The 12,053-nt window shown below is 37.3% G+C and overlaps 1 protein-coding gene across 5 annotated transcripts in view; it reads right to left on the bottom strand.

Annotated features, from left to right (window-relative positions):
• Positions 1-12,053, bottom strand: part of NMNAT2 (nicotinamide nucleotide adenylyltransferase 2) — a 191,981-nt gene that overhangs the window by 176,397 nt on the left and 3,531 nt on the right. The window lies entirely within an intron of this gene.

Below are 12,053 nucleotides of genomic sequence, written 5' to 3'. Positions count from 1 at the left end.
AGAAGAAGAAGAAGAAGAAAGGAAGGAAGGAAGGAAGAAGGAAGGAAGAAGGAAGGAAGAAGGAAGGAAGAAGGAAGGAAGAAGGAAGGAAGAAGGAAGGAAGAAGGAAGGAAGAAGGAAGAAGAAGAAGAAGAAGAAGAAGAAGAAGAAGAAGAAGAAGAAGAAGAAGAAGAAGCTTGACTGTGCTGTATTTGTTTTCAATAGTCCTAGAATTGCTGGTGCAGTGTTTCATATATACATAACATCAAGCATGGGAGAGTGTCTATTTACATTTAATGAATAAATAAATGGCTATTTGCATGGCTGGGGATTTTTTGTTTTTAATTTTTGTTTACTTTTTAATAGATAATTCATTCACATGAAATAAAATGCAAAGGGCACAAACAAGTATCATTAAAACTATGTTTCTTTCCTTTTTCTGTACCTCAGTGATTTCATTTTCTTCTCCAAGGGCAATCATTATTACTAATTTCTTTCTGGAGGTACTCCAACCTACAGCTCCAGTAGAGTCCAGCCTTGTCACTGTGCCTAGACATAGGAGTAAAAACAGAAAACAAAAAAACAAAACAAAACAAAACAAAACAAAAAACCCTGTCAGGTTACCAGCTGTTCAAGCCTTTTGACACCCTGAACATCATGAAGCTGAGTCAAATTATCCCTGACTTCCTACCATACAGAATCTGTAAGTATAATAAAATGGTTAATGTTTCATGCCACTATGTTTTGGAATGATTTGTTACACAGCAACACACTGACACACTACATTAAGGATGCACCTAATTAGCAATGTTAGAAAGAGAGAATAAAATGAATTGGTGGAAGTAATATTTGGGGAGATGATACTGAGAATTTTCTAAAGTTCTTGAGATGAAAGTATATATTAGGTGCAAAACAATGAAACTAAAATTCATACCTAGATGTGCTATAGTGAAGATGTCTAACATTGAGGATAAAGAGAAAATTTCAAAAGCCATCAAAGAGAAAACCTAGATTACCCATAAAAGAATCACAATTAGATGCCAGAATTCTCATCAATAACAAATACCAGAGGCTGCTATGGTACTATCTACAAAGCACTGAGAGGGAAATAACTGTCAACATAGAATTCTATACCTAGCTAAGCTATAATTTAAGAATAGTGATGAAATAGAGAACTTTTCTTTCAAAGTAGAGTTTACAACCATAAATTTTTATTGACTGAATTAACAAAGCATGTATTTCAGCAAAAAGTAAAGTGAATCCACAATGAAAGTATGATATTAAATAAGCAAATATTAAATGCAAAAATTGAGGAATTATATTGATAAAAATAATTATACATTGATTGTATAGTACCTGTTTTTTTTTTAAGATTTTATTTATCTATTTGAGAGAGAGTGAGCTAGAGAGAAAGCACGAACAGGGGAGAGGCAGAAGGAGAGAGAGAAGCAGACTCCCCGCTGACCAGGTTGCTCAACCTGGGGCTCAATCCCAAGATCATGACCTGAGCTGAAGGCAGACACTCAACTGACTGAGCCACCCAGGTGCCCCTGTATTATGCCTGTTTTATGTTATGTTTTAAGAAATATGGAACCAAAATTTTGATACCAATAAATGCCCAATACATTTGGTAGCTAAACATAGTCTTATGGGAACAGTAGGATAGTTGCATTTTAAAACTATAAATTGTTAGGAAAATACATGGCTAGGTGTTCTCAAAAATTTAAGAGTAGCTGCTTATAGCACAGACAAAATATGATCTGTAGTTTCCAAATCAGCAGAGGTAAAAGGAATAAAAAAAGTTTTCAATCTAACAAAGGCAGGAAAGACAAACAAAAAACCAAGGAGAAAACATTGTAAACATAAAATCAAGAGTACACATCAGTGATGATAGAGAATTTCAAATAGATCATATTCATATGAATTCAACTTCCCAGTTAATAAAGAGACTGTCAGGGTTGAAAAACAAAAAGCCCAGGTACATGCTGTTTACAAAAGATCTGCCAGTAATAAAATTAATAAAATAATAATAAGAAGAAAGTTTGAAAATAAAGAAAATTTGGGGTGCCTGGGTGGCTCAGTGGTTGAGCGTCTGCCTTTCGCTTAGGTCGTGATCCTAGGGTCCTGGGGTCAAGTCCCGCATCAGGCTCCTGCAGGGAGCTTGCTTCTCTCTCTGCCTGTGTCTCTGCCTCTTTCTCTGGGTCTCTCATGAATAAACAAAAACTTTTTAAAAAAATAAATAAAAATTTTAAAAAAGAAAGTTATAGTGAGCAAATGCTAACCAAAAGAAAGTTGGAGTAGAATATCAATATCAGACAGAGTAAATTAATAAGTATTAATAGTATCACATAATGATTAAAAATATTAAAAATAAAAAATAATAAAAAATCACCAAGAAGTTCTATCTAGCTAATCCTATAACCATGAAATTTTAAAAAAGCAACAGAAAAAAATAAATAAAAAATAAAAAGCAACAGAATTACGGGAAAAAATACGTAGAACAAGTATATTAGGAATTTTAAATATATCTTTATTAGAAACTAACAGATCAATGAAACAAAAATTAAGTTGAAGCATCCACTATGTTTTTTGTATTAATTTGCAGCTCATCTTAAGTGGTAGCTTTCTCTTTCTACCTACTAATTAGTATAGCCTCCATGTAGATCCTGAGACTCCTGACCCTCACCTCCAGTCTAGAACTAGGTGTCTCAGGGCTCCTGTTCCTTATCAGGGCTATTGGGAAACAGAGTGGCACAAGTCTTGATTTCTCTGCTTCCTTCCACTACCAGGGACAAGCAGCAGTTGGTATGTTTGTTCATTGTGTTTGTTAAACTCTAGCTCAGGGTGCAAGTTATAGCTTTTCCCAAATCCTCGTTTCATTGTGAGTCTGACCTAAAGGACCATACTCTATATGGGGTATCATGGATCTCCATTACTCTGAAGGACTCAAAGTCCTAGCCAACTTCTACCTGCTTTTGGACCCAATATATCAGGGCCACAGCTCTATCCTCACTAATTCAATTGCGTTGGTCACTCATCCTCTGATGTCGAGATAATTATCTTGCTAATAAAAAAAAATTATCTTGTTAATAATCCAGAGATATCTTTTAAATTTTTTTTTATTTATTTGGAGAGAGAGAGAGAGAGAGAGAGAGAGAATGCACAGGCATGAGCAGAGGGGAGCTGCAGAGGGAGAGGGAGAAGCAGACTCCCCACTGAGTGAGGAGTCCCACCTCCATCCCAGGACCCTGGGATCATGACCTGAACCACAGGCAGATGCTTAGCCAACTGAGCCACCCAGGCATCCCCCAGAGATGTCTTTTAATGAAAAATAGAAGATGTTTTTATGATTGAAGTTTTTGGAGAAAACAAAGAAATCCAAAGCATGAGCTCACAATACTACTTTAACTATTTTCCAGTGCCATTGTGGATATGAGGAGCTCTATGGTCTTTCTACCTTCTTTGGTTTTATATAGTAATGGGGATTGAAGTCTTTATTCTATTCTCAAATGCCAGAAATCTATTTAGAATATTTATAAGTCTCCTCAGGGCTTCTGGTTTCAGATGGGAGGCAGGGTACAAAGTCTCCTTGTTTTTTGCTCTCCTCTCTAATTTTCTGTATGCAATTAGAGGAATTATATATATATTCTGGTGCTGAAAGCCTTAGTCTTAAGTCATCAATCTTTGTCCTGGATTCTTTAGTCTACATGATTTTATAACCTTAAGTTTTGAAATCTATAAAGGCATGAGATAAAACAAACAGGGGTGAGTATAGTGGGAGGAAAACCCCACTAATACAATATCATTATTATTCTACTAGGAAAGAGATTTCCCCTCTCTGTCCTGTGTCCTGAAAATCTATCTTCTCCTGTTTCCTCAGAAGCCATGCTCCTCTCTACTTAGCCTCTCTTACCTATTAGTTTTCTATCCTGGATCATTTCTTACTGAAGTCTTCCACTTCTTTAAAATATAAAACCTCTCCTAGCTCTCCCATTTCATCAGCAAGCTTTCTGAAAACCCTCAAGTAACTTTAATTACCATCTACATGCTGATAATTCTGAATCTACAACTGTGGCTCAGATTTCTCACAAATTCTCCAGATCTACAAGATATTCTCAGTCCCAGGCAACTGTAGTTCAATGTGTCTAAAACAAATTCTTATCTTCACATCCATACATCTCTCCAACTAATTTCTTGTGTTTTCTATTTCCATTCAATTTCCCAAGCAAAAACCCAGGAGTCGCCTAGGTTTCTTCCTCTCCCTCTGTCATATCCAATAAGTGGCCAAGTCTTGTCATTATATCTCCACTTAAGGAATGTTTATAGCCAATCATTATTAGGTATCAACAGAGCCATAGCAATATAATGAATCAAAGATGAGGTTAAGTAAATTCTTTTAAAAAATTAAAACATCATTAGATTTAGGATAAAAAATAGTTTCAGTAAAGAAAATATGATTCATATTGCCCAACAAAACATAAAGTCTGAAAGCAGAAAAATTTACAAGAGGTTGTTAGATTTAGTTAGAAGGTTCCATGTAATCTGTTACCTGAGAGGTAAAAAAGGAATTTTTGTAGAGTATATAGTAGTTTAACAACAACTGTCTGGACTGTAATGTTTTTATTGTATTGTTTTTATTTATTTTTAACAATTAAAAAAATTTTTTTAAAAGATTTTAAAAATTTACTTGAGAGAGAGAGTGAGTGTGTGCTCATGGAAGAGAAGGACAGAGAGAGAGAAGGAGAGAGAGAATCTCTAGCAGATTCCACACTGAGCACAGAGCTCAACTCGAGGCCTAATCTCATGACCTTGAGATCAGGACCTGAGCCAAAATCAAGAGTCAGATGCTTAACCAACTAAGCCACCCAGGCGCCCCTGTATTGTTATGCTTTAAATGGTATTTTCACTCTTACCCAAATGCGTAAGAGTATGGTAATATTCCACTTTGTACCAACAGGCCAAATTCAGATGATACCTTTTGTTTTGGAGAATATCAGTCTTTCAAATGGCAATACACAAATTTCTTAAGGTGTATACCAGCCTCCTTGACCTAGATCATTATATAGAATCATGTCCAACTGTCACAGGTTATAGGCAGTAACACCAGATATAGTCTTATTCAGAAGACATAGACTGTTGAGTCTGGAAGTATGTTTTAGAAGTCACTAAGTCCCTTTCCTGTTTTTAAGATGGACTGGGTATCTAATCTCTTTTTAATATCTCCCATGGAAAGTAGATTCTAGTAAGAAGGTGGCTAAGAACTATTACTACCACCAGGAAGTATACTTCTTTGCTCATCCCTCAATTCTTCCTCTTGCTCCAGACTTTATGGTCTGTTTTTCTCTTTTTTTACTCTTGCTTTTTTCTCAATTCAGTTTTCCAGCCACTCTTTTTCTTTCTCACTGCCCCCCCTAAAAAACAAAAAAGCACAAATGTTGGGATTCCTGACTGGTGACATTCCTGAGAAATGAGGAAATGCGGTTGTCATATAACTGGGAGGGGTCAGAGGTGTGACCTAAAGTTGAGGGAAGAGAAGAGAAACCTAAAGGTAAAAGAAGGATGCCTAGGTGGCTCAGTGGTTGAGCCTGTCTTCATGCTCAGGTGTGATCCCGGGGTCCTGGGATGGGGTTCCGCATCAAGCTCACTGCAGGGTGCCTGCTTCTCCCTCTGCCTGTGTCTCTGCCTCTCTCTCTCTCTCTCTCTCTCTCTCTCTCTGTATCTCTATGAATAAATAAATGAAAATCTCAAAAAAAAAAAAAAGAAAAAAGAAAAAACAAGGGAAAAGAAGGCAGAAAGGTTAAGTAAAGATTTAATTTTGGATTTTTATTACCTAAAATGATTATTTTGTGAATCCCATCTAGGGCATTCCATCTTTCTCAGGTAGTGATGGTTCCCACTAGATCCAAAACTACCAAAGAGGGTCAGTAATGATGCCTTCAAAGATGACCGCCCCCATCAGTTTTTGGTTGTATGAAAATATCAGCACCTGGATAGTCCATTAGGCAAGCCTTGAGAATTGCTGATAATAAGATCTTTTTTCCAATCACCAGGATGTGAGAAGTTATTACTTTATCTTTCATCTATTTCCTTTTCAATTTCCAATGTTACTTTTAAACTCTTGTACTGTGGTCGATAGCTCAGGCATTCTTTAAAAAACAATGGCAAAAAATGAAACTCCTAACAATAATGGCAACAACAACCAACTAATCTACTTTGCTCGTTGGTTGGTGGAAGATGTTGAAAAAGACAAGAAATAAGCATCACCCATAAATAGCTCACCTCACAGAAACAACTGCTGTTAATACTTTACTGTATTTCTGACCATTCTTCTATGCAATTTTATTTTGTAGTTATACTTCATATGTTTTGAATTTTGATACAATTTTGTATCTTTCAGGTATATTTTAGTCTAAAATGTTTTTGGCTATAGTTTTCCATTACTTTTCTGGACAGTGGAACTGAATATATTACTTTTCCTGCTAAGCAACAGAATTTGAAACAATAAACTCTGTAAAATTTCATTCTGAAGGACTTTGTAAGTGGGTGGGACACTTAAGTGAATTATCTGGTTGCACGCCTGCACTTGATCTCAAGGTGGAATGGTTCCAAAGACCTCTACCACAGATTATTACTCTGTAATATAAGCGCCGTTTTCCTTAACTGTTCTCTAAACTCTGAGAGCAAGACTGTTATTGTTTACCATCACTTCCTCGGTGATGAGCATATGATCCAACACACAAAAAAAATTATTTTATTCTTTTATTTGAGAGAGAGAGAGAGAGACAGAGAGAGAGAGAGAGAGAGAGAAAGCGAGTGAGCACTAGCAGGGGGAGAGACAGAGAAAGAAGCTGCTGAGCAGGGAGCCTGACACAGGGCTTGATTCCAGGACTTTGAGATAATAATGTAAGCTGAAGGCAGACGTTGAACCGACTGAGCCACCCAGATGCCCCCTCAATGTTTTTGAAGATTAAATGAATGAAAGAATAACTAACTAAATGCTAAAATTCTAGAGGATCTACACCTCATCAAGCTTTCTCCTCAGTATCAGGATATATCCAGATTAAGATTCCCAGAAGTAAAGCACTGGTTTAGATTCAGATTTGTCTTGAAAAAGCAGTGAAAGCTAAGAATTGCTCATCAGTTGAACATTCTTCATAGACCCTAAACACATAACTCTAAGATTTCTACTTCCCTTTAATGCTAAAATTTGGTTATCCCACAAATACTTAGAGAAAATTAATTTCAACTTCTTTCTACCACTAGTAACCTCCTATATCACCTAGACGATTGCTGCCTACATTTTGGAAACTTTGGCATTCAATATTTGGCATGCACTACAGGACTTAGTCCTACCTCAGGGACATTGTTAAGGAACTAAAATGATTCATGTCCTCTTGGACAAAGGACTGGATCACTTGAAGGAAGGGAGATATATAATAGAAAGCTTATGGCCAATGGTTGAGAGAGAGTGAGAGAATGAGCCAGAGAGCCATTCTAGAGACTTCAGTTTGAAAGAGGGGAGGGGAGGGATACCTGGGTGGCTCACCGGTTGAGCACCTGCCTTTGGGGCCCAGAGTGTGATCCTGGAGTCCCAGGATGGAGTCTCACGTCAGGCTCCCTGAATGGAGCCTGCTTCTCCCTCTGCCTGTGTTTCTGCCTATCTCTTTCTGTGTCTCTCATGAATGAGTAAATAAAATTAAAAAAGAAATGAGAGGGTAGGGGAAAGTATAAGCAGCTGGTTTTGCTCCTTATGAGCCTCCTTATCCTCTTCAGCTTTGACAGACTCAGATCTCATCTCATTCTAGCATAAAACTGCTAATGAACTGAGACATCCTCTGTAAGTAGATGAAAGCTGTGTTCCCCATTGGCAATTTATACTTGGTCATATGATACAAACGGTCATATGATTTAGAGGCAGTGAACTAGTGTGTTTCTTTCTATAAATGTGATTCTACATTTCATGTTAATTTAAAAAAAAAACACGTTTAACCTGTGTTAGAGGATGAAGCTGAACGAGTGAAGATGTGATTCACCCCATATGGATAATAAGACCAGTACAACATGTTGGTGCCTACAAAATGCCCAGTACTACTAGGTATGATACATACACTATCTAACTGAGCTTGAGGAATCTGTCTCCAGAAACAATTTAAATGTACCATTTACTGTGAAATTGTATGTGGCCCTTTCCTTAACAAACTTAAATTCAATTTATTTAGCCCTATCTCATCACAGGAGAAAAAAAGTAGTAATAATGACAGAAATTTATAGGCACTTTTCTGATGAGAGATACAATTTCAGTGAGTTTTCCATTATTTACTCTGATTCAGATTTCTTTTTTTTTTTATGACAAGATTTTATTTATTTATTCATGGAAGACACAGAGAGAGAGGCAGAGAGACAGGCAGAGGGAGAAGCAGGCTCCATGCAGGGAGCACAATGTGGGGACTTCTGGGTCTCCAGGATCACATCCTAGGCTGAGGGCGGGGCTAAACAGCTGAGCCACCAGGCTGCCCTGATTCAGTTTTCTTTCTGAATTTTTAAATCTATTTTTTCTACCCTATTTACTGATTAGCTAATAGCCTCTTTTCTCTCCTGCCATCCAGCAGCGTTGTTTTTTGTTTTGTTTTGTTTTGTTTTTGCCACACAATAAAAGGGTTGACTGCTTTCCCTAAGTCTCAAATCAGAAATAAAAGTTAAATAAAAATGATTTGGATACTGAAGAGTTTTTTCCTACATTGAAGTATGAGACTTTGCTGTGAGATCACTGACAAGTTATCCATAATCTTGTAAGTATGCTCTTTACTCATTGCCTAAGTAAATTTCATTTAATTAAAACTTCCATCTTGTTAAATATCATTGCAGATTTCAATTCCCCAGATGGGTTGAAGGCCCAATGAAGTTCTTTTCTTATTGCTTAGGGATTACTTTTATATTCCATAGTTAGGTGGTCAGGAATTTTAAATATTTATATGAAAGCCATGGTCCAAACTTTTTCTTTCCCTAGGATTGATTCAACAAACATTTATTGAGCACCCCTTATATCAGGCACCCAATTAGGGGAGTGAGCAAAACAGTTCCTGTGCCTGCCCTTACAGACTTTATAGCCGATTTAGATGTAACAGACATTGAACAAAAAGAATTACAAACAAAAAATGCTATGAAGAAGGGAAGGGTGCTGGGGGAATATGTAATAGATGTAGCTAATCCAGCCTGATTGGGGGTGAGGGTGGGTAGAGGTGATTTTTCCAAAGAATTTCAAATTTAGGTTTGAAACATGAGAAGGGGGAAGATTGGTCCAGGAGAAATAAGGGAACAGTTTGTGTAAAGTCTTTGGGTAGAAAAGAATGCTACTCTACTACAGAACCTAAGAGGTCAGTGTGGCAAGAGTGGTGATGCCAGGAAATGTCAGATAAGAGGCAGGCAAGGATCAAATCACATAGGCCATCTTAAGGATTAGGAACCTTATTCTAAGGGAATGAAAAATCAGTGGAGAATTTAAGCCAGGAAATAAAAGTTTTATTTTTTCTTTAAAGATTTTATTTATTTATTCATGAGAGACAGAGAGAGAGAGAGAGAAAGAGAGAGACAGGCAGAGGGAGAAACAGCTTCCTGTGGGAAGCTTGATGCAGGACTGGATCCCAGGACCCTGGGATCACAACCTGAGCCAAAGGCAGATGCTCAACCACTGAGCCACCCAGGTGCTCTGTAAATAAAAGTTTTTAAAAAGCTTACTATGACTAAAATGTAGAGTACAAAAATATATTAATTTACCATTTAATTTGTTCTGGAATGTGTTCTTATCTCTAGTAATGATACTAAGAATTTTTATTAATATGGGACAAACTCTAAATTTCTGGTATGTGGAAAAGATCCTAGAATAGTTAAGCAAAGCAGAAGAGTCCTTGGGTATGTATCCTTAGTACGTCTTCAAGTGACAAACTTATATGCTGAGTTTCTCTGCTTTACATCTATATCATATCTTAACTTGAATTGCAAATAGAGGTGGTAAGATAATAAGAAAGGGAGAGAAGAAGGTCTGTATGTGGGTATGTGTTCATTTGTGGTTTCCCAGGGTTTTGAAGAAGATTAAATGACAAAGAATATACCACATTCTCTGTTCTCAAAAATATAGTCTATCCTAGAGAAATTAGGAAAGTACAGACAATAAAATATTAAGATTTTTTTTCTTTTAGTTGGTTATTTTAAGAAAAAAATGGCAGCTTCTGGGTAATACAACAGATTTTTACATGAAACACATTAATTTCACAACTAGGTACATCAAGATGGCTTCAGAAACATTGTACTTGTAGTAATACAGAGTTCCATGAACACTAAGGCCCTTGGACCACAGAGACTATAAGCAGCTAACATTTTAATTTTAATACTCTCCCATTTTTCCTATGAGCATTTCTTGTCTTCTCCAGATGGTCTGTGTCTATTAAATTAGCAGATAAGATTTTAAGATGTTTTTTCCCAGGGATTGGGAATTGGAAGAAATTCTTGAAGATTAATAAAGTTTCTCTCAGTGAATATTAGAATGGAGGAGGAGAACGAGCTCTGACTACCATTCTGTTACCTCACTGCCTCTCAAACCACAAATTTCTTCTCTAGGATTTTGGGCTGCAAGGCTTCATTTTAGGCTCAGTGACTCCTTCTTAGGAATGAGTGAATAATATATATACTTGGCAAACTGTTTGAGAAAGTCTGCTGACCCTTGGTCTAAGAAATCTTGAGCAACAGGAGACCTGAGTTTAAATGTCAGTTTATATCTGACTCACTATTTGAAAAGAATGAATCATTTCTTTTTGATTGAATCACTTAGCTCCATGGTCTGAGGTGTGGTACTGAGGACAGCAGGGATTAGCTTCACAAACATTGTATACTTGAATGCTACAGTTGATAAATCATTCTGTTCGTCAAAATAGAAACAAATTTATTAAGTACCTAATTGTGTACATGATTCGGAAACATTCAGAATATGTAGGCTAAATATTAAAATAAATTAGTGCTCATTATAGTTTCATGGGTCGGGTGAGATGTCTGTTATTATAAAAAAAGGGAGGAGGCTTGCTATGTATTAATTACCAGGTTTCTGAAGCTCTGGGTAAATTTGGTAGGAATGTTAAGAGTAGCTTCCTAGCAAGTACTTGGTGTCTGGTTGAAAACTGGACACTGTTTACTTGGGCCAAAATGCAGTTATATTAGGCTATTTTTTTAAACATTTTTAAAATTTTTATTCATGATAGTCACAGAGAGAGAGAGAGAGAGAGAGAGAGGCAGAGGGAGAAGCAGGCTCCATGCACCGGGAGCCCGACGTGGGACTCGATCCCAGGTCTCCAGGATCGCGCCCTGGGCCAAAGGCGCCAAACCGCTGCGCCACCCAGGGGTCCCTATATTAGGCTATTTTTAATGATAAACAGTTACTTAAAAATTTCAACCCTCCAGAATCGGACTCACAACATCCTGATACTGTATTCTTTGTGTTGTTGTTGTCAATTTGACAGAGAGAGAGAGAGAAAGAGCATGCAAGCACAATCAGAGGGAGTGGCAGAGGGAGCAGCAGATTCTCCACTAAGCAGGTGCGGGGCTTGATCCTAGGACCCTGGGATCATGACCTGAACCAAAGACAGGCACTTAACCAACTGAGCCACCGAAGTGGCCCCTGATATTGTAGTCTTTTCTGTGATCAGAGAGGAAATCTTTTAGCACTGAATAAGAATAGATTTTGGGGGATGCCTGGGTGGCTCAGTTGTGTCTGCCTTCTGCCCAGGGTGTGATCCTGGAGCCCTGGGATCAAGTCCCACGTTGGGCTCCCTGCATGGAGCCTGCTTCTCCCTCTGCCTGTGTCTCTGCCTCTCTCTGTCTCTCATGAATAAATAAATAAAATTCTTAAAAAAAAAAAAAAAAGAACAGATTTGGGTGCATGGTCAGACCTATGAATATTACAAAGAGTAGATAAGCTACAATTTAAAAACAATAATAGCTTGATATAAAAATAAGAGGGCAAAAAGAAAATTAACATTTGTCAAGTGCCAGCATTATATGTCAGTTATACTCAGTCACCTATATCA

The sequence above is a fragment of the Vulpes lagopus genome, chromosome 1 (genome assembly GCF_018345385.1).
Source record: "Vulpes lagopus strain Blue_001 chromosome 1, ASM1834538v1, whole genome shotgun sequence".
Lineage (NCBI taxonomy): Eukaryota > Metazoa > Chordata > Mammalia > Carnivora > Canidae > Vulpes > Vulpes lagopus.
The sequence above is the reverse complement of the archived record's forward strand: the minus strand, read 5'-3'. Positions and strand labels throughout refer to the sequence as shown.